A 24,343-nucleotide genomic window follows, 5' to 3' on the forward strand; every position below is an offset into this window, starting at 1 on the left:
GAATTAAAGGCAGTGGATTGGTAATTACTTGAGTAATGGGGAGCTGTTGATGGTATAAAACACTGTGAGAAACGGCTCCCTCTGAAGTGCCATAGTTTTCGAGAAAGAAGTAATATCCACGAATTTGATTTTTAGACCTCAGATTTAGAATTTGAGGTCTCAAGTCAACCATCTACATAAACGCACACAACTTCGTGTGACAAGGGTTATTTTTCTTTCATTATTATCTCGCAACTTCGATGACTGATTAAGCTCAAATTTTCACAGGTTTGTTATTTTATGCATATGTTGATATACACCAACAGTGAAGGCTAGTCTTTGACAATTACCAATAGTGTCTGTCCACTGTCTTTAAGTTTCAAGTCCTCAGCGCACAAATACCACAAGTATGCTGATTTATCAACTCTCCTTGTATAAACAAACATCTTTAGACTTTGATTTTGACTAGGGTCTGGTCTTTAATTTTCAATACACATCTATATATGTACAAATTTGACTAGTCAGTTAGTTATAATGTGGCACAAAATACACTGTCAGTTTTTCAAACTAGAATATGTTCTTTTCTCGTGCAAAACATAGTTACGCTTATATTATAAAAAAACACAATTTTCATTAGAAATATGCACAATCACTAGGATTTCATGCAAAATGGTTACCACTCTGGCATATAAAATACCATTAGGAACTAACCATTTTGATCTATAACCATAAAATGTAGTTTATGCCGTTTACGCAGTTGGGAATTTTAAGCGAAGCAATATTTTGTTCAAAGGAAATAAATTTACTGAATTTGTTCATGATGCTTCAACATGCAAATTGGAATATCACAGTTAACGAGACTTGAAATGTGCAATATTGTTTTGTTTAAATAGATTTAAATGAAGTTCACAAAGTTACACACCAAATCAACCTCCAAGAAGCCAAATTAACCATGGACCAAATAAAATATAACTCAGGTATAGTGTTCATTTCTCACTCTTGTTTTCTTGCAATTACACTGGCAGGTCTGTGGCTTATTTTGATCATTAATGAAGACAATGGGTTGCAACTATTAATACTTTAATGTGTGATAAACACATTTGGATTGAACATGTTGAACTATGTAAAAGATCATATTTCACACTATTGGTTTTGTGTAAACTTTTAAGGTAAGACAGCAAAAAAACAGCATTTACTAACAATTTAAGGCAAAGTTTTAGGTCGTTAAGATATATACTTTGCTGAACTCATGAATTTTATGAAATAAATGTCTGTAAAAGCTTACTTATTGATACATACCTAGGTTACAACCAAACACACAGAGATACAGAACTCAATCCTCAGACATACACGATTTATTTGAAACAAAACACTTTAGAAGAAAGATTTTCAAAGTCATTACCTATGGACTCTTTGCCTATTGGGTTCCAAGCTCAAATAGCGCCCTCTCTCTGAGATCAAAGGACAGGCTGGTTGAGCTTGCCTTATTTACTATGCAGTCTTGTTTGAATTTAGCTACGTGTATGACAATCTGCAAGGATGCTTCTGGTATCAAATACCTTTCTTTTCAATCTACATTTGAGGAAAAAAATTTGTACACTTTACAAAAGAAACATTGATGTTTTCCCTCTTAACTATCCTACTGTCCGACCATTCAATATGATCCAGTGCTAGCCTGTTTACTTAAACATCCAAGAAAGGATGATCTCAAATATATAGATATTACAGCTTTACACCATGATATCCCACTAAAAACTCAACAGCGAGGTTTTTGAAAAAGGTGAAATTAAATTTTCATTCTGAAAAAACCAACAACTGAAACTTTGTGATGTTATTTCTCTTCATGTGTAACAAATGTTAAAAAATAAACCACCTGTTGGCTTTTGCTGATGTGACCAAGACTCAATCATGTCAATGGATCATCCACTTCCAGAAGACTCGCCCGATCGTCGCACACGTGTGTGTGTGTGCTAGGGTTTACCTCTGTCATGTCTTTGACCCGTCGACCGTCGTGATTTTTAGCCGCCGCTCACGTCACAGGGGTATTACGTAATCATTATCATTGATAAGTAGCTTTTGACTCTCGGCTGAAAAAGTCTATGACTTAAAGTGATGTACTCTGTACTCTCACTAGTCTACTAAAGAAATTAAGAACTTAATGTAACCCCAAAGTAAAATTTGATCCACATTTGTTTTCTCACTATTTAGTAGCGATACACTTGGATTATGATGGGATGGTACAGCACTTCCTGTGAATGGGACGGTAGCTTCAGCAACACTCACTAACTAGCTTACCTCTACCGGTTGACTCGTGGGCAGAAATGCGGTGTATTGAGGTAACTATACCTTTGTTTTGTGTTTGCAAATTCCTGGGTCAATTTCATTATCATAAAGCTGTTTACTAAGTACATTTTGTGCTTACTTTAGCAGAATAAATGATTAAGACAATTTACAGTGAATGGAGGTCTTCACAATGAATTTAAAAGGGACTGTGCTGTCTTGATCAAAGAAGATCTGTGGCTGACACATGGACATGTAGAAATGACATTTTGGATAATTCCACTTCATTAGGAACAAGAAGGAATGCAGAATAACAACCTGTGTTTTCTATACCAACCTAGTGGAGAGATCAGATTTTACTATTTGCAATCACTGGAAGCTTGGCTGTGGAGCTTGTGAGCAAAAATACAGAGCTATGAAAAAAAAATTGACTGGCTTGAACGCTTCTTTGTAAGGGCAATTACATTTGCCTATGAGAAGAGAAGAACTATGTATAAGTAATCACACAAGCGCGAGTGGAAAACGGAAAAATATAGCGTTTCTGCGTGCCATATCAAACAAGGCCAAAGTTAGGTTTATCCAGAAAACACTGGTTGTTGAATGCTCATGTTTTTTTTTGAGGGAAGTCCATTCTTCAAGGACTTAAAAGTCCTTGAAGAATTGAATGATTTGAAAGTTTATATCCCAGCTGCCCGATAGATGATTTGATGGTGGCGTTATTTCATGACAAACAGCATGCACTGACCATATACATAGGATTGGACACATTGACACTCACAATAGGCAGAGTGCTATGTAAAAACTGGGAGTAGGTTATGGCTTATTACCACACTCCGGTTCGAGAATCTGATTGGAGGATTAGCGCGTACTGGAAGATAATGTATCTTATTGTACATTTGCTGCCTGTGATTCTACTTAAGGGTATCCCACACACAGGGAACCAGTCAATGGTAATGTTTGCTTACTGACCTGACATAGGACCTCATTGATGACAGGATTATATTGTGATTTACAAACCCAATTTGCACCTTGTCCTTACAGGATTTTATTCCGGCAGTAAAACAGTAAAAAACTATCCATCTTCAGACATGTTAGAGGTCACAATTCTCAATAATCTAGTCTGAATAGGTCGAGTGAAGATCAGTGGTAGGAGTGGAGACGATGACATTGTTGTACAGTATATGTTCCTCTCATTCTGACTTTGTTGCAGTGGATGTGCTAGTCTCTTTTGCAGCCTGTTGTGCAGCTTTCCTTTCAGCAAAGTGTAAGATGGCTTTATCAAAGCACATAGCGATAATGGTTGTAGTGAAGACTAATGAGGCAATCATGATCATAGTCATCGCTGAGAGCTTAGACATTCCCTGAAAAGTCAATTCAATGTCAACATTATTTTGGGCTAACAGAAATAATATTGCGTCACAAGTACACACCAAACAGTATTTCTCTGGAGGAAACTTTCAGATTTTAAAAAGTAATCAATTTTTTTTTATTGATAATTACCACTCCTTTGTCACCAAAAGCCAATAAAATCTAACATCTTTTTTCTATTTAATTATTTTGGAAGGAGAACTACATGTACACTGCCACACCTATCATGCTTAGCAAAGGACCTGGGCCCAATTTTATAGAGCTGCTTAAGAGAATAGTGCTTAACTTTTTCCTGCTACGCAGAAATGGGCAGGATACAGTCACATGACAAATGGTGCATGTGAAATGGTATTTTGACTGGTAACTTTATTCTGCTAAGCATAAATTTGTTGTGCTTACATAGCTACTTTTTGTGCTTAGGCAGCTTTAGGAAATTGGGCCCAGGCAAAGTACTTGTAACACTACTGTCCCAATCCCTTCAAAATCAAACTTCACGTTTGGATTGATTCTGAGGACTGCACTATTAAACTGATTATGCTTTACATGACATCAGGCATATCACCATAATCAGAGTCAGGACAACAGTCTGGGTGTTGAGTTAACATAGATGTTGGTTTGGTTCTTAGAAATAGAACCCGGACAACGCTGAGCTCGGCCGTTCTCTGTGCCGTCTGTGGACGCGGCGTATTGATACCACACGATACGCACGTATGGCAAAATGGCATTGCACATTGACCGTTTCTACGTGTTTTCATTGGTCTATGTCCAGTGCGTGTATAACGGGGTGTTAGCGCTCTAGTCAATGTAGCTCTATGGGCCATAAACACAGAAAGAATGGCGTACGCGCATCCATAAAAATGATCTCACAACGAAATTTCACGCACAATGACGCACTCAGCGTTCTCCGGGTTCTATTTCTATGGTCTGGTTAGAGTAAGAAAGGATTTATCGGGATAACGGACCTTAAACTTGGCTCTTGAAGGGGCAAGACAATTTCTCCCTCTGGTAAGGGTTACTGGAAAATTGTATTGCAATTTGCAAAGGGCACCATCAGTAGAAGCACAGGGCAACACGGCAACAGCAGCCCCATTGCATATTGACTAATCACAACACATTGTGCAACCAAAAGTCTGACAAAATAAGGTCTGACATGCATGCGCGTATGCTTGGCGCGCAAGCAGAGTTGTTCAGAATGGCATTGGAGAGGCTCATGTGTTCTTGCTCACACGTGCGCCGTGAGCGGATCCTAATGGATCAGTCTAATGCTGTGGGTGCTGAGGGTTATTTTGAGGCCTGGGATAATGGAGGTCCAAGAATCAAGGATTTGAGAAATAAACTGGTACTCGACCCTAGGTTCAATCAAACCTTCAGAATTTGATGACTACAATACATACCGTTGCAGCTACAGTGAATAAGATAATAATAGTTGCTAGCAGGACCTTTGTGGATAATCTGGAATCAGCCATGGTTGATGAAGGGGATGCAGCTCTAGATAGTCAATAATATCCAATAATGTAACCAATCTTCAGTCATTTAGAATCTGGGGGGACAAAACAAACAGACCATGACGTTTCAGCAACCTCTTCATACCTTCTGGAAGAGATTGACTATGTTTCAACGAATTAGTATTTGTTTGTTTAGTTTTACATTGTTACATTTTATTTGTTTTTTTTTCCCCTTAGAATTCTTTTATTGTTTTGGGGCACATTGTAATGGGAATAACCCCCAAATATGTCTATGATCCAGTACAAAAATCGATGATAATTTTCTTCATAAATCTATGTGTCAACGTTGTATATTGTTGCTTTCACATGTTTTATCAAAAACTGAACAAACATTACCTCAACCTTGCCATTTATGTTGTTTGGATTGCTCAGTCAGTTTATAACTAAATTTAAATCTATGGAAGAGTGTAAACAAAACTGTTATTTCAATCATTTTAATTTTCATAACACACTTAAGCACGCTGGCTAGTTGAAAAGGAAGGGAGTGGGTGCAGGTAATCTTTGAGGCAGCTTTGCAAACATCAATTGATTTGATCATAAAGAACAGATGTGATGGTCACTGATGGCTTTGTATATTGGTAACCATGGTAACAATAGATATCATGTAGCAGTTGGCCTTATTGTGAATGCTCAAGGCATCAATGGCCTGTTACAAACCATTAAAACATCCTTATATTAGGCACAAGGTGATTTTCCATTAACCGCAATAACTAAAAGTACAGTCAAATTACATTTTCAAAGGTTAGCAGCTGGTGATGTGATATTACTAATTGTTCCTAATTAAAGGGCATCTCTGTGAGGGCAATTTATTAATGTCTACTAGAATATTTCAGAGGCACCAAGGAATGACAATGGTAGCAGATAAATCTATGCTCTACATCTAGGTGAATTTAGGAAGTTAAGCGTTCTTAAAAACTTGGCGCTAACCGGGTTAGCAGAGAACGTTGACTGGACTGTAAGCGCAGATTTCCACAGTAAGCAGAGCCATGAAATTGCTCCCTTATGTTCCTTGTTATAAACCGTTAAATGTCAGTCTAAGTAATGCAAAGCAAACTACATACCCTGCAATCGGTGGTACATAATTCATACAAGTATTTTTCAACCTGGTAGTTCTCATATGGATAATGGTAAACTCTCATTTATTGTAATAGGTGCCAATGTCTCAAGAAAACAACATTTTGTATACATGGTTTCTAAAACTCAAAGTACAGGATAAGTAATTATCAAGAGGGTAGTACATATCCATCCATTCACAAGGCTCCATCCACTTTGCCTTTGATATCAAATGTTTGCCTTCTTGGACTTGACATCTCCACCAATTCCAGTTGGGAGAGGTACATGTATATCTCAGGCATTGCAAAGTGTGCTTCCATGCGAGTTGGTTGTCTATATTGAGCTCAGAAGCTCTTGCCTCCTGATGCTACTCTCCACCTGTGTAAGACAACTATACGTCCCCTAATGGCATGAATGGAGTATTAATGTCACATTTGTGCGGGAGCTTCTGCTGTCACTTATCTTTATTAGATAGAGTGCAGAAGGGTATTGTTAATCTTGTTGGTGAAGTGTTGGGATCAACGACACAACCTCTTTCCCATTGAGGGTCTGTAGCCAGCTTCTCTTTTCCTAAGATATTTTCATGTAAACTGTGCCACTCTGACCTGGGGTGACACTCGCGCAAACATTGCCAATAGTTGCGCACGTATGCCTCAAATTTCAAGTGGAACGAGTTGTGCACGCCACCGTTGGCGAACGTTTGCAATCTTACGCGAACATACTTCTGAGGTGTTGGCGAGGGTTTTTAAAAATGGCGGACAAGTATACGGTATTATTTCTTTGTCATAATCATAATAATATTGTATTTTCGGTGGATGATAATGCAGATTTAAAGTAACAAAGTTTAGTTGATGTAATGATGTAAAAAAGAGGACTATTACAGCAAAAACAAAGTAAAACAAAAAACTACGATGGTGCGCGCCATCTTCATTTCAGGGTGCTGCCATATTGACATCACGTAATACGCACCAATCATTCCAAAGACAATCAACGTTTGTGCGAACAGTTGCGATTCGTTTGCGCGAGTGGATTGCACCCCAGGTGTCTCCTGTCAGGATATTTGAGCGTACACTCTCGCTTTGTTAAGATGTAGAACAAAGAGTCATTCCAACAGCTTTAATCCACATACTGCATCTCTCCTTGCCTGGACTTTCTTGCCTGGTGGATTGTTCCCTCCATTAAACAATCTAGATTCTTATACCTCGGTAACAAATTATGGAGTTTTATTGGTCAAGAACCAACAATGTGATGTGATACAAAGATCCGTGGTGGTCGATTTCCAGCACTTTGTTTGAAACAGCCGTGGGTTCAAGGGAACAGTGAAGAATTGTTTATTATTTTAACAACTGTTCGTCTGCTTATTAAACTATGCATACTCTGTCGTAATAATGTTTGAAGATGACAACATAACTTCAAGAAGAGAAGTAATAATGGCTTCGCCCTGGGTGCCATTTTCCCCCTCAGGGGACAAAACACCATGGACCCGACCACAGCGTGCAACAATTGTATACTGTTTTAAAAGTGATTCCTACCTTCAGCTCATGTTAAATATTTTTTTCTTTCTTTTCTTGTAGCTCCTTAACAAGAGTGGCTTTAAGCTTTGTTTGGGGTTAAGTTGCATATAAAATATAGCAAAATTGACTGAGATCAATCTGACGATTAAGTTTTTCTGCATACAAATCCTCCATAGAAATATTTCCATGTGAAATAGAACACGTGGTCGAGTATCGGTGACCATGAATCAGCAATCACTATTAAGCTCTGTATTCTATACAAATCAGGCATGCAATCATTATTTAGCCGATTAGCTGATGTCATTTTTAAAGAACATTAAAATGTTTAAAATACTGTATGTACAAAGTTTAAGTGCGGCTGTCCATGGCAATTTCTCATTTGTCCAAGTATATCAGTGCATCAGGCATGAGAATTAGCTTTGTTTAAAAAAACCTGGAAAATGGCGATGAACTAAAACTGTATTGCAATCCAGAGTCTAATGTATTTAAAACAGACAGTTGAAGTCAATGACTCTTTAGCACAAACTGCTCATTTACCAATTAGTAAAATGAGTTTTGTGTCCACAGATTATCGCATGCGGAGTTGATGCTTTATGATTTTAGTCATTCATACAGGTTGAAATCAATCCAATATTTCAGAAATATTGCTTGAACCAGTTTGAAAAGTTACAATTTTTGTGACACTTCTGCCAGGGTGTATAACCAATGGAGATTCTTTATAAGCATGTGATCAATATGCAAAATAGGTGTCTGATGTTTACTGAGCGTCTTGTGTATAATTATGAGGGTTGAGATATAGAAAATGAAGTCTCCACAACTCACTGTTTATTTGGGTTGCTGCAATTGTATTAAACAAGAATATACGTGTAATGCGTAAAAATCCCCAACAAAATATTACTAGAAGGTCAACATCTGAAATTTAAAACACAGCAGATCCTCTAAAATTCACTGTCCAACTTAATGTAACTTGTTCTTTACAGGTTTTATTTTGGTCTTTATGATGAACAGATCTCAGAAATATTGTACAAAATGTCAATCATATGTCGCTTAGTTGTCTAATTTGCAAAGATTGCTCATACAGTTGTACGTGATATTTTAAAACTGACTATAACAGCAGTAGACCCTTTAAGAGCATGAAGTTGTTAGGAGATGCATGCAATCTGATATGCCATGTATAAACTAAATGGAATCCAAGCTCATATATGGATGTGCTCTGTGCTCCAGACGTGGGTTCAATACTATGTGGGCTCAAGACAATGAGCGTATAGCGGGAATTTATGGCAAATATACTGTGCCAACAGAATTTACAGACATCATTGATTTAAATGTTTATACAGGCAAAACCAAGGTCGTATTCATCAATTAAAATATTGACTAGTCTGATATAAATGTTATTACATACTGTGTGCACATTATACAAATAATGACGGAAGGGCTTGAATGTCAATCTACACTAAACCACATTTCTTGTGCACAGTCAACTGTCACTCAACCAACAATATTTTATACAAAATATTATCATATTATTCTATTCATTCTCCACTAAGTTGACTGCCTGTGTCCATTTTATAATCCTTTGTTTAATGTCAATCACACTTTTGTTTACTGTCTGTAATTTTCATGTTTCAACTGTAAATTTTGTAAATTCAATGTAAATATGCCCATGGCAACCAAATTGAACGTTTTTAATAAACCATGAATATAAATAATAATAATTTATTTGGGGTTTTTAAAAACTTCATTTGCCAAACTTGTAGGAGGATGTTGAAAATTGAAAAAAAGCTGAAGTATCAGTAGTGACCCTTCAAAAGTATGTGGTTGATATAATGCTATAATAATAATAAAGACACATGGTACATTACATTTATATGTAATTGACTACAATCGAATACTACATATTCAGTGAATCACTGAACATTTAGTGAATCACTGAACAAAATATTATTGTCTGTCTGTTTTCAAGACTTGAATGTTAAAAATATTTGAATGAAGCAAATTTTGATCAGCTGCCCGTTTTAAATATTGAATATTTGCACATATCTCAAGTCTGGATCTCCTGTTACCAAAGTGAATCGACATTACACAGCAGCCTGATAGTCTTGGCCTTTATAGTCCATGCATACTGACACCTTAGATGTACAATGGTCATTGTCTAACACTAAACAAATATGGGTTGGCAAAGCAATGAGCGCCTTAACTAACTCTTGGAAACAGCCTTGTGTTTAACTCCTTTTCTACCAAATACATGCAAAGCATACTTCATAAGTCTTTGTTAGTTGACCCAGTAGCAAATTAACTGCATCTAGTGGTTGGTCCATATAATCTGCATACTTGCATTATTAATAAGTTGACTGAATAATTCATATTTTTTGCAAGTCAGTCAACTCCTTGTGTCTTCCCACTTCTTGTTGGTATTTTTGTATGTGATGCTCACAGTGGACTTGACACTGAGTTGGTATACATGACACAACATGTAAGCCAACCCATAGTCCAAAACTGCCTGCAAGACCTTTCCAAATTGGTACTTTATTCAGACAAACACCAATAACTCTCATGGTTATGTCCCCCAACCCATCACACAATCCTGTTGTATAAGCTCTCAGCTATATGGTGGTATATGTAGCCCTAATTGACTTCACAGGTTGAGTCTGATGGACCATGTAGACAGTATTTGTTGGACCAGTGCTCCCTGCAGCCTTATAATAACACCCCGCTGGACAAAAATGTCCAGCAACTTGCAGTTTATATACATGTTTTGGTTTATTCCTTACATCTGCTCAATTTCAAACCCATGACCTCTTACTGCAATCTACAGCCACTGACCTCACCCATTGACCAGTGGCCGATTTCACAAATCGCTAGGATTAATTCTATCTAACCCGTCCTAACTTAGGATGAGTTCAATGCGTCCTACGTCTTTGGATAGGGAACGTAACTCAACCTAAGTCCTAAGATTAATCCTAAGTTAGGATGAGTTTGGTGAAATCGACGGCAGGGCCACTATTTTATAGAGCTGGGAAAGCACAAAAAGTAGCCTAAGCTGAGAACAAAAACATTCATGCTTACCAGATTTAGGTTACCAGCCAAAGCAACATGTCGCAGTACCTTTTTGTGAATGAATCCTGCTCATTTTTGCTCGGCAGAAATGTGTTAAAGCAATATTTTTTTTTTAGGCAGCTCTGTGAAATTTGGCCTAGAGCTCAGTTCCATTCTTTGAGTTTTGTCCTGCAAGACTTGAAAAACACTGACTTAACTGTCGCATACCAACCTTTAATCTCTATGAAACTATTATTAATATATCAATTCAAACATAAATACACATGTACATATTAAATATGGTGCAGTAAAGAATTTACTATTATCAGTGAGGAAGTTGATAAATATCCTCATTATTCTATTGTCACCACACTGGGATTTGTGTTTATATACAAAATCAAAAAATTTAAAATCCATCTCAATGTAAAGACAGGGATTGTACTGGTAATGCTTAAGTTACCATTCAAACTACATCACTACTCCAGCCAATGCCTCAATCACTAATACAAATTTACCACCAAATAAACCCTTATTTAGTGGACTTCAGATAATTTTAAAAGTCATGTTAAAGAACACAATTTATTCATCATATTCAAGCATAAGCAAGGAAACTTTGCGAGTGTGAGTGTGTTTAAAGTCACCTAGAAATATATAAAAAAAAATCAAACATAAGAGTATATGATTCTGAACAATAAAATAATTTCTTGAGTAATTGTTTTTAACATTTATATGTTAAAAAAATAAAATAAAGTTGTTTGGGGGTGACTCCGCCTACCCCTTCTGTGACGTCAATCGAGGCAGACTTTGCCTCGATCGAACATCGAACACACATACATACGTGCAAGTACATTCAAGTCCTATTCGTGAGTTTGTACGTTTCGAAAAAGGTTTTTTCTTGCATTTTTCTGGCAATGTCGACCAGGTGTATTGCTGCTGCATGGATGCAGCAAAACAACTAAAGATGGGTCAGTTTGCAAATTCTTTTCCAGCGCTGTGCAGCAAACACTTTGAGTCGTCGTGCTTTGAGAATCCGAAATACACTACACATTTTGACATGAAGAGAAAAGTTCTTTTCTAAAACATGACGCCATCCCAACAATTTTTCCAGCTAGTGGGGTAGTCGAAGAAGGTACCTGAAAGATGTAATGAACCTAAAGGAGCGTTTGCCTAATGTGAAAAAAATCAGGTATTGTTTCAACTTTGAGGGCATGTTTTTAGCTTGTGCCAAGCGTCACTATCTTGTGTTGGCACTGCATGCGATTCATCGCGCCTCGATTGACGTCACGAGGCGCGTAAATAACATGGAAACTAATTTTTTTAAAAACCTTAGTTAATTGTTTATTCATATTCACTCATCAAAACACATATTTTAGTGACAAAAGCTTTATTTTGACAAAATACCGCTTCCAGGTGACTTTTACGTTGTTAGGCGTTCTTTGCTGTCACGGCTCGCGTTTAAACTTGAAGCTGACCATGTAAGCAGTGACTTTGGGTGTAGAGTTCTCCTGTAAGCAGAACCATGCAGTGTGGCCTGAGGTCTAAAAAGATAGTTCTCAAACCCTTACATGTATGTGAGTCAGACATTTTTGCATTTTGCAGATGCCTATTAGCATGAAATTAAAGTTACACAATTGGTCCAATCCAATCATGCCTCAAACCAAGGTTTTTGCTTACCAGTTCCAAGAAGGCATAACCTTAACTTCTACCATCCCATCGGACTGTGATTTCTGCCTTGTTTTGATGGATGCTACGATACAGACACTCAATAAATCCACAGATAGTAATCAACAAACAGATTCTTTCATGGAACAGTGTGCAATCAAATCTGGTGCTATCTCCTAGGATATCCGATAACTTCCAAGGGTCTTCAATGTATGACTCCTCTCCAAGCAATCTCTAAATCTTTCTGCATTCTCACCAAGACATCATACACTCCCATACAAATAATTCACATCTATTTTTAAACTTCCAGATATGATTGGTTGGTGAGAATTCTAGGTATAAATTGTTGGTGTTACGTGCTGCCTGGCGTGTGTCAGTTTTCTGATGGCTTATTTTCATTGGTTTCCCTTAAGGCATTGATGCACATGAGTTGACCCACATTCCTGGAATACATAAGTTGTTCTGAGGGTAATAGCTGGTACTTTGATGAACTGACTGTAGAGATAGTCAGGCCATAAATCTAAACATCATAAATGTATGGAGCTAATCCTCATAAAAACAGATTTGCTGCAAAATATACTTATAAAATACGGGATTGGTATAAATTATTTTAAGTTTTTCTCACTTAAGTCCAAACTCTACGAAAGATTTCCATTTGAAAAATATCAAATTTGAGAAAAAAGTTTTAAGGGCATATGAATGCCCTTAAAATAACCACTGCTTAGGCCTACATTATTTTAGTTGCCACAATTTAAATAAGCATATTTATAAACATGCACAAAATTCCTTACAAAATATAAACTGTTTTTCATTGTTGGCATTGAAATATGTGAAGCCCTGTCACAGTGAGGATATACAAGGATTATTAGGCCCGTTGAGCCTTGATGATGTATTTGAGCTGTGTGTAATCAAAAGGATGTGGTCTGTTAAGGTTTTATACTCCTAGGTTAAGATGTATATGATCCAAGCTCAATTTCATAATTCAACTCTCTTTTGCTGCGGAAAGGTTTGCATGTAACAACTGAATAAAATCTTTTGGGAAGAACTGTTGGTTCTGAGAACTCAGGGGTCTAGTCATAAACAAGTTGTACTTCCTATAACATGCACAATTTGTAATCTTGCCATCAAATCTTAAAAGAAAGGTAACTGTTGCTCATCATAAACCATGTTGCTAACTGAAATTGTATTAAATGTTTATTTGTCTGCTTACCATTTCATGAAATCAGCCAGGCACAGTCCATTTAGTTCATGAGGCTAATATGTAAGTACACAAATTTGCTAACCACAGAAACATAGCCTAAACGCTGCTTGGGTATAAAACTAGCTTGCAACACCAAGTTTCAGAGCTAAGCCTTTTACCAGTCTCTTTTAATATACATGTACATGTACATATTATGATGTTCTGACTGGTTTACAGCTTAGCTTATCATCCAAATACCATAACCCGTGGCATTCATTCTTATCCCAGGTAGTTTTTGCTGCTGAGCAATTTGCGGAAATTGTGCGGATCCTTACCTCCCATGTATTGATAAATCCAGGCTTGACAACGAACATGTCCACACATTTCGAGAAAGGGCTAAACGGGCAACTGCAGTTGTCGATTCAAGTCTAGACATCTGTCAATAGTATTGATATAACAACTAAATATACTTCACAATAGTGAGTCAATTGAAAAACAGTGACGATTCTGTGCCATATGCCTAGTTAAAGGTGAAGTCTACGTGTTTGAAAGGATTTGGGTACTCTTTGTAGGACAAAAAAACACAATGTCCATAGATTTACAATAAACTTTACACGAGTTGAAGATAATGATGGTAGAAAGCTTCCCTTAAAATATTACTTGCTGAGGTGCTGTACTTTTTGAGAAATGAATAAAACAAGTCACAAAAATAGTTTTTGTCTTAGTGAGACAATTAATTTTTTTATTATTATAGTATTTATACCGTAGGCCTCACTAGTAATACATTTTACAGGAGAGGAACATAATTTTTATGACATTGTTCACTCACTTCTTAAAAATTACAGCACCTCAGCAAGTAAAATTTTAAACTACTATCATTAATTTCAAACTGTTAAAGTTAATGTAAATCTGACGATATTGTGGTTTTGTGTTACAAAAAGTACCCGGGGCCTTTAAATGGAGGAGTAAATAACTGTGAATTCTTTTTTTCAATCAAATCTGGTGATCATAAAAATCAATGAAAATTTATTTGGCGCATGTTCGTACCAAAATTATTGAAGCAATTAAAATTAGTAATTATGGAGGAGGGGGGGGGGGTAACTGAAAATTATCTCAACTCGGATATTACTTCAGTTGAAAATATTTCACTGGTATGAACTTTGTAGTCAGGTAAACTTATCATTTTTTATTTTAATTTATATATACTCAATCTGTATTTAATCCCTAATTTCAGCTATGAAGTGGAATCTGCTGTATGAATAGAAAAATGATAATAAAAGTTAATGGAAATGCTGGAAGCCTGTTAAGTTTATCATCAACATTTCTCACCTAAGTTTAATTACTTCAGAATATTGTTTAGCAAGTTACATGTGCTGGTATCTTCATTCTGACATTTGTTTTTTGCATGTTAGACCTAAAATTATAACATGTAGGATTGATAAATTCCTTTCCGATGGGCAAAAATTGTATGTATTTTTCAAATATCCTTCAAGCAAAATGTCATGTACAGTAGGCCCTTTGTAATACATAGTACCAATCCTTACATAGCACCAATATAATGGATATTTAGTTTGTGTAGTTATCAATATCAGGTATTACTATGGGTCTTTTGAAGTTTTTGTGATATAATTGTTCTTTTTTGACTTCAAGTTCATTGCTGTTTGCTCACTGTCTGGTAAATGAGATAACATTATTTGGAGACAACACATGTCCTCAATGTGGAATCCAAAGAAACTGTTTCTTTCAATAAGTACATGTAGTTTCATTAGCCTGAAACATTTCTAACCAACAAATTCTTTTTAAGTCATCTTTGCTTACTTTGAACATGGAATTATGGGATAGCAAGCTTTGTTTACGCTACAGTTTGGCCCCTTTCACACAAGAGCAATTTAGCAAGTGTCCCTTGCTAAATTGTAGCATGGTTGTAAGATTTTACAAAATGCACCTTGTGTGAAAGGACAACAATTTTTGGAGTGTCCATGGTCCCTTGTCAAATCTTGTCAACATTGCTACGTGAAAGGAACCCTTGTTTAATGGACGACGTCCTAGGTGAAAATGCCCATACAGCGCATGCTATTGTGGGTGCTATCTTGTCCAGCTAAGGTGATCAGGATTACCAATGCGTCATATCACTCTCATGTCACACAAGGGTTGTTAGTTTTATAACTTTGCAGTGGGAAAGCTCACAAAATCAGTCACGCATGGTGATAACAAATAAATAATCCACGCTTGTAAATTTTGTAGCAAGGGAACCTGGCTACATTTTGGCCGTGTGAAAAGGGCTTTTCTCATCATTCCACATGCAACAGCCTAACACCCCAAGGGAAATAAATTGTAAAAAGTGTTTGAAAATGAAAACAAACACTCCTTATATTTCACCCTGTTCAAATTGATACTTAATGTTAAATTTATTAATCTTTGACCTAAAAATTATAGACCCCTGTGTGCATCAAATGACTTTGATTACAGGATTCATTTAATGCCATCTTGCAAGGTTCAGGACCTAATCTTATACTATTGAGCTGAATATTGCTTCAGAAAAACAATCAACATGTTGAACAATTTCAATCTAAACTGAAAACCCATATTTTTAAGTACAGAAGTGCAAAGAGATTCTATTGTATTATGCGCTATATAAGAACTGCCGTCAATTTCACAAAGAGTTAGGACTCGTCTTATCTCGAGTTAGGACGAGTAACACGTCCTAACTTAAGGATGGGTTCAATGCGTCCCACGTCTTCCGATACGGAACTGAACTCGTTCTTAAGTCCTAAGATTAGTCCTAAGTTAGGAAGAGTTTTGTGAAATTGACGGCTGCATTATACTATTATTGTGTTACAGGCTGCGATCAAGGTGTACAGTTTATTTGTTCCCGAACATCTTTGTAGTTCAAATTGGTACTTAATTCTTCAACCTTTGCTCTTAATTTGTGATTACTTTCTAAAAAAAATACACCTTTATTAATTATTGATAATTATATACATGTATAAAACAAATAATTATATTACAACTCTGCAGTTCAATTTTCCTTGAGTGATTGCTTATAGATAACTAATTACTCATTTGGATTCTGATTTTTAGGTGGCCTTTCTATTGTTTTTATGGTGTAGTTTCTTCATTACTATCTGGCATGTATCTTGTAAAAATGTTAAAACGAACATTGGAAGAGCTTTATTGTTCATGTGCTTTATTTAAAACATTCGACCAAGAATGAAGCAAAAGCAAAATATACAGTCATTCTACAAATAAAGCCAACCACAACTACAAGTAATGAAAATTTATCTTGACAATTACAAAATAATGAGGTAAAAAAATACATACATTGTATTTTAAACACAACTTTTTGTTTTCAAACAAAACTTTTTAATGCGGAAAATAGGTAGACACAAAGTTGGGTCAGTATTATTTTGAGAAAGACTCTGCTAGGGTTGAAGCTTCAAGCCATTAACTATTTTTTGCATTTAAACCATCGGTCCCTTTGGTTGGTAAGTTGTTTGCAACAGCTAATTTTATTTTCTCAGTATTATTTCCTAGTTACAATTGGAATAATTTTGATGAATTAAAGGGTGGAGATGTCGGTTTGATTGAATGACACTTGTGTTTTGAGTAAGATACTTAGTTGATTCTATTCGCTTAGGACTTAACAGATGAACTCTGGAAACAGAGCTAGTTCTTGTGGCTTCACACTACCTAGAGAGCTGCGAGATGATTTAAGCATAATGGTTTAATAATTAAGTAAATGGCCCATCTACTGGGGTTATCATTGTCATGCAGCATGGGTGGAGATGCAATCAAACTTCCCTCGTTTACTCGACACCAATTATGAACCAACTTACTTACAAATTTATACAAAACAAAAGTTGCTCCTTCTTCCCCCACCCCTTTCCCTTGATATGACAGTTTTTATTTTACCTCAGACACAAAGCAACTCATCATCAAGATTCTTAGGTTTTAAAAAACCCAACCAAATTAGCAAAGCATGAGAGTAATATTTCCTAATGGAATCTACAGCAGGAAGTCTACCTTCTATAATTAATCAAATACTTTTCTCACCTTGTACCCATGCGCCAGTCAGCTTCAATTCGGTCTCCTAGTGCACAGCATCAATAATGCACACCATCAATACTGCCTGGGACTCGTCTCTCTCTCGCTCTCTAGATTCCAAAGGTTATTGCCAAGTTTTCTAAATGCCAAGCTAGCCTGGCCTATTCCTGAACTTCTCTTGCTGAGAAAATAAATAAAAAGGTCCACATGAATCTCAATTACGCACAGCTCGCGTTTGTTTACCCTACACTTACAGGGAATGTTTACTCATTGCCTGCAATGTTACTACTTTTTGAAAGACTTTTGAAAAGATTTTTTTTTTTTTTAGACTATTCAGAATATCCAGCACTGTTTGTTTGGTTTAAATTTTTTTATTTAATAGGTTAACTTAGTAGAAATGCCACAATGGCTTCTCGTCAGTCACTTGGATAAATGCACAGGCACATCTCAAACAAACACATCATGATTAAAAACATTTGATTTCAATTTAACATGATGATTATTTTAAAATATATGCTGGATTCTCAACACTTTTAAGTTGTTAAGATGTAAGATTTTCATGTGTAGGTTTTATGATGTGTTTGTTGAAAGCTAACTCTTCATTTCTTCATGGCATGTTGCCCATTGAGCAATTGAAACCATTCAACTGTGCACTGAACTATCTGTGTCCTGTGTAGATCTATGGTTCACGATGTATTACAGAATTACAATTAGAATTAGAATTGGAAGGTTTTATTTTATGCTTATGATGGGATACACCAAGTGAGAAGACTGGTCTTTGACAATTACCAAACGTGTAAAGTGCCTTGAAAAAGGACAGACAGTAGGAGGGTTGAAGGGTTGGATGGGATCTTCACCTTAAACCAAAAGTGATACCTTTAAGTCCCATCTTGAGAGTTCATTGAGACTTGCCCTCAAGGACATGAGACTTGACTATGAAACTTACTCTAAATAAATAAAGTTTAAATCAAATTTTAAAATTATATTTTCTGTACATCAACTTAAATCTATAACTGTGCCACTGGTTCTGCCAGCAGTGAACTATTAATGTTATATTCCTCCTCACAAAAATCAAGTTGTGGTTGCTTTTGATGGTAATTTGGTAGTAGTTAAATATTATACTTTTGTTCTCTCTGTTCCCTACAGATCAACACCAAGAGAAGCTGTTGAGAGAAGGTAATACAATATCTCAGCCAGACATTTATGTCTGCCATTGAGGGTTGAAAGACGAATGATGATCCTTATCCACCATGCGGGGAACACATGTAAATAAGACACTAATGCGCCATCCACTCCGTAGTTTAATAAGGGAATCAATGTGTGGTGAAGAGGTTTCCAACTAGTGGTTTAAACCCGCCGAGGCATGGTTCTTGATAACTTTATCGAGACGAAGTTGAGGTAAATTATCAAGAACCAGGCCTCGGCGGGTTCAAACCACTATTTGAAAACCGGTTCACACACTTTGATTCCCATTCATAACTACCTTTTCGGTCAAAAAACATCAACACTTTTTGGTAAAAAAGTAAATTAAATTCAAAAATTATAATTGTTCGATGATTTCTTTCAACACAACACCCCTCCAGCAATGAAATGGTAAGGCCCGTGGGTAAACAACTTCTTATAAGGAGATTGCTGTGCGCGTATCGCGTGATGTGGCACAACTGTTCAAGCAGTTGCTCCCGACCAATAGGAATGAAGAAACTGTCTTATAAGCACAGGTGCAAGCTTGCGTGTCACGCCCATGTTTCAATACTTTTTACTGGTGTTATATCATCTGTTCAAACACCCCCACGTGATGCCCTCTCGACCAATCAGAATGGATAAACTGTCTTAGGTATTTATGAATGCATATTGTAGAAATATTTGGACAAATTATTGTATTGATTAACAAGCACATTGACCAATCATACTGAGAGTGGGTTCTTAATAGAAGCCATGATGACCAACCCTACTACACATCTTGACCGATCACAGCCACAACTCAGTATTGGAGCCAATTGACCAATCACAGTCCAAGCTTAGTAATGCACATGGAATTCTTGACCAATCACAGCCACAACTCAGTATTGGAGCCATTTGACCAATCACAGTCTAAGCTTGGTGATGCACCTGGGACTCTTGACCAATCACAGCCAAAGCTAAATCTTGGAGCCATTTGACCAGTACATTGTTTGTTCGAAATACAAACAGTAAATAAAATACCTTTATTTTATTTTAAATTTCCACTCTGAAAGTAAGCCTAATTTATGAATGCACACCATCTGTGAAATGTTTGAAATCGTTGTAATGGTGCTTGGTTGTATGTTGTACTTCATTGAAAGGATGTGAGTTTATTTACTCTTCAATGACACTGATGTAGGTTCCCTTCAATTTGTTAAGCAAACAACAAATTCAGCTTTCTTGAATACCAATTGAAAAATAGTTGCCAAATAAAGAAGTTGTTCTTTTATGACATTTATTTATTCTTAAAACCTAAAACCTAATCATGTACAAAATTCAACAATGTTTTCTCCCGTTTCTTTTCAATCAATAATTAGAAAATTAACTCAAAGAGAATGAATTGGGTGTATACTTTGTTAGAGTTGTTATAAAATAGGTAAATGTTACACCTTATCTTCTTGTTGCAATACAGCTATCGTGTTAATCACTCTTTAATTGATGTATACCATTACAGAAAAACAGTTGATATTATTTTTAGTTTTCACTTTTATATAGTGTTTTATTGATTGAATTTAATCCATTAATTATTTAATTTATAATTTAAATAACTATTTATTTATTTTGTATTTTTGTTGCTTGTTTTCCATTTTTCTTCCTGATGCACTGTCTAGGTCACTCTGTTTGTTGTAAGGACCACAATGGAAATAAGCCTTGGATAGTTGGGCTTTTTGGGTTATCCTTGGATATTGTTGTGCTGTATTTTATATATGTTCTATTTTGGTTTATCATATTTCATTGTCTTTTCTCCCGTTGTTGCATATGGGTCATTCCATGTCAGACCAACACACTTTTTTACCTCATGTCTTCCGATTTTGATAAAAATTGCTGTGCTTGTAGGTCCTAATGAGCAATGAATGCACACCAATTTTAGCCCGATCCGATTTACCTTGTGGTCAGGGCTAAAAACCAGTAAAATCTGACATTTGTAGGATAAAATACCACCTTTTTGGTATGTCAATATGTCAATTTTTATATCAAAATGATGAGAATTACATGCTAAAATCAATTCTTTTTGTCAAAAACAAATTTTCTGAAATGTAGGTCACTGTAATCTTTAATATGTTTTTGTGACCTTTGACCCAGTATTTGAAATAATGTATCATTCCAAAAATCAATGAAATAAAAATCACTTGATAGAGAATGTCTTCCTCTATCAGAATCCACTAAGAAACAGTTGGGCTCTTCAAAATTTACAACTTTACACATGTATGACTATTTTTGTACGAGTCACTGTGATATTTAATATGTTATAAAAGAACTAGGGGATTGATCCCAGCCCTCCAAGGTATTCAATTTGTTTGTTTGATTTGTTTTGATTTTTTGTTTTACAATCTTCGAAAGAAATTTTTGGGGAAAATATGGCCCACCCCAAAAATAATAAATCTTGGGTGTGTCACTGCTGATAATTTAAACTCTGATTCTGGTTAAACCACATCAGCCATCAATAAGAAAAAGAAATCGCAAACCATGAAGACTTTTAGTAACTTTAGAAACAGAAGAGTGAGTTTTGTTGGTGGATTTATTATGAAAAGTATATAAAATTGACTAATTTGTAACCTAACACCTGTACAAAAATAGTAATAAAATTGTAAATTTTGAAAAACCCTGTCGTTTCTTGGTTGATTCTGATAGAGGTAGACATGCTCTATCAAGTGATTTTTATTTTGTTGAATCAGATTTAAATCATCAAGAAAGTTCTTCTTTTTTCAAACAAAGATAATATTATTCTTAGGAAACAAACTGAATATCCAACTCATTTAATTGTTCGCTATCGTCAACGCGGGCTGCATGAATCCAAGATAAATCACTCATCAAAATGTAGCATATGCAAGGCTGTCTTGTCCATATAAGTGTGTGTGAACGTTTGGTGGGCGGACTCCGCGTGCTTGGACTGTGCTAGACAGCCTTGTAATAAGGCTAGGCCGAGTGGAAGTAGAGTGCGTTTTGGCGACCCCAACCGAGTCCACAAGTCGGTTACCGATTGATCTGAACAGCATCGTCACCTGCACCGCGCTCAACCGACCGGAGACGCGAAAACGCTCAACCGATGACCAATGTTTCTGGTAGGGGTCGCCAAAACGCACTCTTAGATGTTCACATCATCACCGACCGAACTCGGCATCAAAAGCTTCAACCAGGCCAAGCTGGCAACATCTATATATCTCTCATAATGATATATATTTGGGTTGAATAATTAAAATTTAATTATATAAAGAAGGTGCTGGGGGAGGGGGGGGGGGGGGGGGAGGAGGGGACTATAACCACAGAGGACGGCTCTGGCACCAGCAGTAAGACCGCCCTCTAATGGTCCATGGTATGAAGGCTGATTACCATATATTTATCTGTAGACTGTCGATCAAATCATGGAGGTAGATTTGATTGAGATACTTCCATGTTTTTTTTAGAATTTTGAATTGGGAGTGGCTCCACGGGTGTCGTGGGTTTTGTATTGCTTGAAATGGCGCCCTCTTGTCGATTTTGCGCCCCAACTATGGAGGTTAGTCTTCAAGAGGGCGCTATTTCAGGAATAATGTAGAAAGCCACGACTGCAGACTTGGAACAAGTCTACAACATACTCGTCGCGCCAACATAATCGGTCGTCCAAAAGAGGTCGCTTTTTATGAGTGGGCGTGGCCAGGATGGCCAGGAAGGGGTGGTTACCTTCTTAGCCAAGTTTCCGTTTCCCACGCCTCTTTTGCAGTGTATTTTTTTTATAATAGAAATCTTGCCCCGAGTGTAAAAACAGTACAGTTTTTGTTTGACGGAAGGAGGAATGAAAAAAAAAAAACGGTTTTAAAAGGAAATTGACTGGAGCGTGGAGGTGTCTGTTTCTACCTCCATGCTAAGAACATGAACATACATCAACGTTTGTACAGTTACCCTGGACAAAAAAGGCACAAAAGTCCGGGCCCGGGGGGGGGGGGGGGGGGGCGGGGGGCGTCAAGTAGCGGGGGGGGGGGGCGTCAAGTAGCGTCCCTTATAAATTCTACCTAGCCTCTCAATACTAGTTTCGCACTAGTTTATTGCTCCAAGACTGAACATAGAGTAAGGCACTGAACATGCACTGAATATAATTGATGCCAATATTTTACAGCGGTTGTCCAAGGGAAGTTTATTTTGATGTCAAAATTTGAGGCTGTATTGGATTCAAGCAAGTGACTTCGGCTGCAGCAATTATATAATTTAAAAATATGCCCTTTTCGGCGATAAGTGTGACAGGTCATGTCATCTATACTATTAAAAAGCGTAACCTGCGCCATCTTGGATTGAAAATTAGAAGGTCAGTGGTATGGCATCCTTGTGGAATCCAACACGGTTGTTTGTGTGGAATTCAATACGTTTGTGTGGTTTCAGACGTCGGGTTGCAAGTCTGCAAAACCCGGATCCAAACTCGCACTTACAAGTCATGTGATTGGAGGAAGTTTGGGCGGCGACCGTGCGTCAACCACTGGTCGATGTTGTTACCAGACTTCCTAGAAATCTTTCTGACAGGTGACTCATTGGACAGTGTTTCGCAGATGGGTGCTCCGGATTGGTTCATTCATTGCCCCTTGTCCGCCCACCCGCCATTCGATCCGCCCTTTTGGTCAGGTTACTTTCGTGTTGTACTAAGCATGGTTCTCCGGATTGGTTCATTCATTGTCGCGCAGGGTCGAAAGGGTCGAAGAGGCTGGGTGCCAGGACAAACCCGAAACAATCTCACGAATTTGACCGAATTTGCATTGAATGGATGAAGTATCGTAGATTGATGTTTCGCAGGCGACCATGTGTCAACCACTGGTCGACGTTGTTATCAGACTTCCTAGAAATCCTTCTGCGGGTGACTCATTTGTTGAAAAGATTAAATGGATAATATTTATAAAAAAGCATTCACTTCCAAACGGCGTGAGAATTATCATGATGAACAAGGTTGGGATCAAACGGAAGCTTAATAATTTGGAAACATGGGGTAGGGCCGGCTATAGGTTGGAAGGTGTCTAAGGGAACTTTACAATTAATAACATTTTGGGGTTGGAGGGGGGGCCTTACACAAAGAGCCATTCTGGTCAGTGTATTGTGAGTGGTGTGTTGTCTGGTTTGAGACAGGCCACCTGTTGCTTGGTGAAGAAGGTCGCCGTGGGACCACTTTAGGTTGACAGTGGGTGGCGACCTTGGACCTTTTGCCAGTAAACTCAAATGGGTACATGAATACCGTTTTAGAATACGGTCTGTTAATGGAGGTATAATGTTGCAGTTTCAGAGTTTAACCATAGAGGTAGAATTGTGAAACCATTCCTTACTCTATGGTGAAACTTATACACGTACGTCAAAGGCATGTTTTGAAGCTGTAAAAAAAGAACTTTGCTTTGCATTTGCAGTGGTCAAAGTTGTTCAGCAAAACGACATTAAGTTTCCTTTTGAATAAGTCCATTCACAAAATTGGTTAGAGCAGTGTGTCGGTCAGGTCTCAGAATGTACATTTTGCCAAATCCATTTTGAAGCCTAATTTAGCCATCGGCCCG

At 37.1% G+C, this 24,343-nt stretch overlaps 1 protein-coding gene across 2 annotated transcripts in view; it reads left to right on the forward strand.

The window, feature by feature from the left end:
- The window catches only part of LOC139944858 (EF-hand calcium-binding domain-containing protein 11-like), a 35,413-nt gene extending 13,429 nt beyond the window's left edge, over positions 1 to 21,984 (forward strand). Inside the window, exons 7-8 of one of the 2 annotated variants that reach the window (XR_011787030.1) lie at positions 2,188 to 2,315; positions 18,768 to 21,984. The gene's annotated coding sequence lies outside the window, so the exon portion shown is untranslated. Of the gene's footprint in view, positions 1 to 2,187; positions 2,316 to 18,767 lie in introns of those variants that run through there. The other variant, XM_071942000.1, reaches the window with a different exon arrangement.
- Positions 21,985 to 24,343: the final 2,359 nt, after the last annotated feature.

Source organism: Asterias amurensis, chromosome 1 (genome assembly GCF_032118995.1).
Source record: "Asterias amurensis chromosome 1, ASM3211899v1".
Taxonomy (NCBI): domain Eukaryota; kingdom Metazoa; phylum Echinodermata; class Asteroidea; order Forcipulatida; family Asteriidae; genus Asterias; species Asterias amurensis.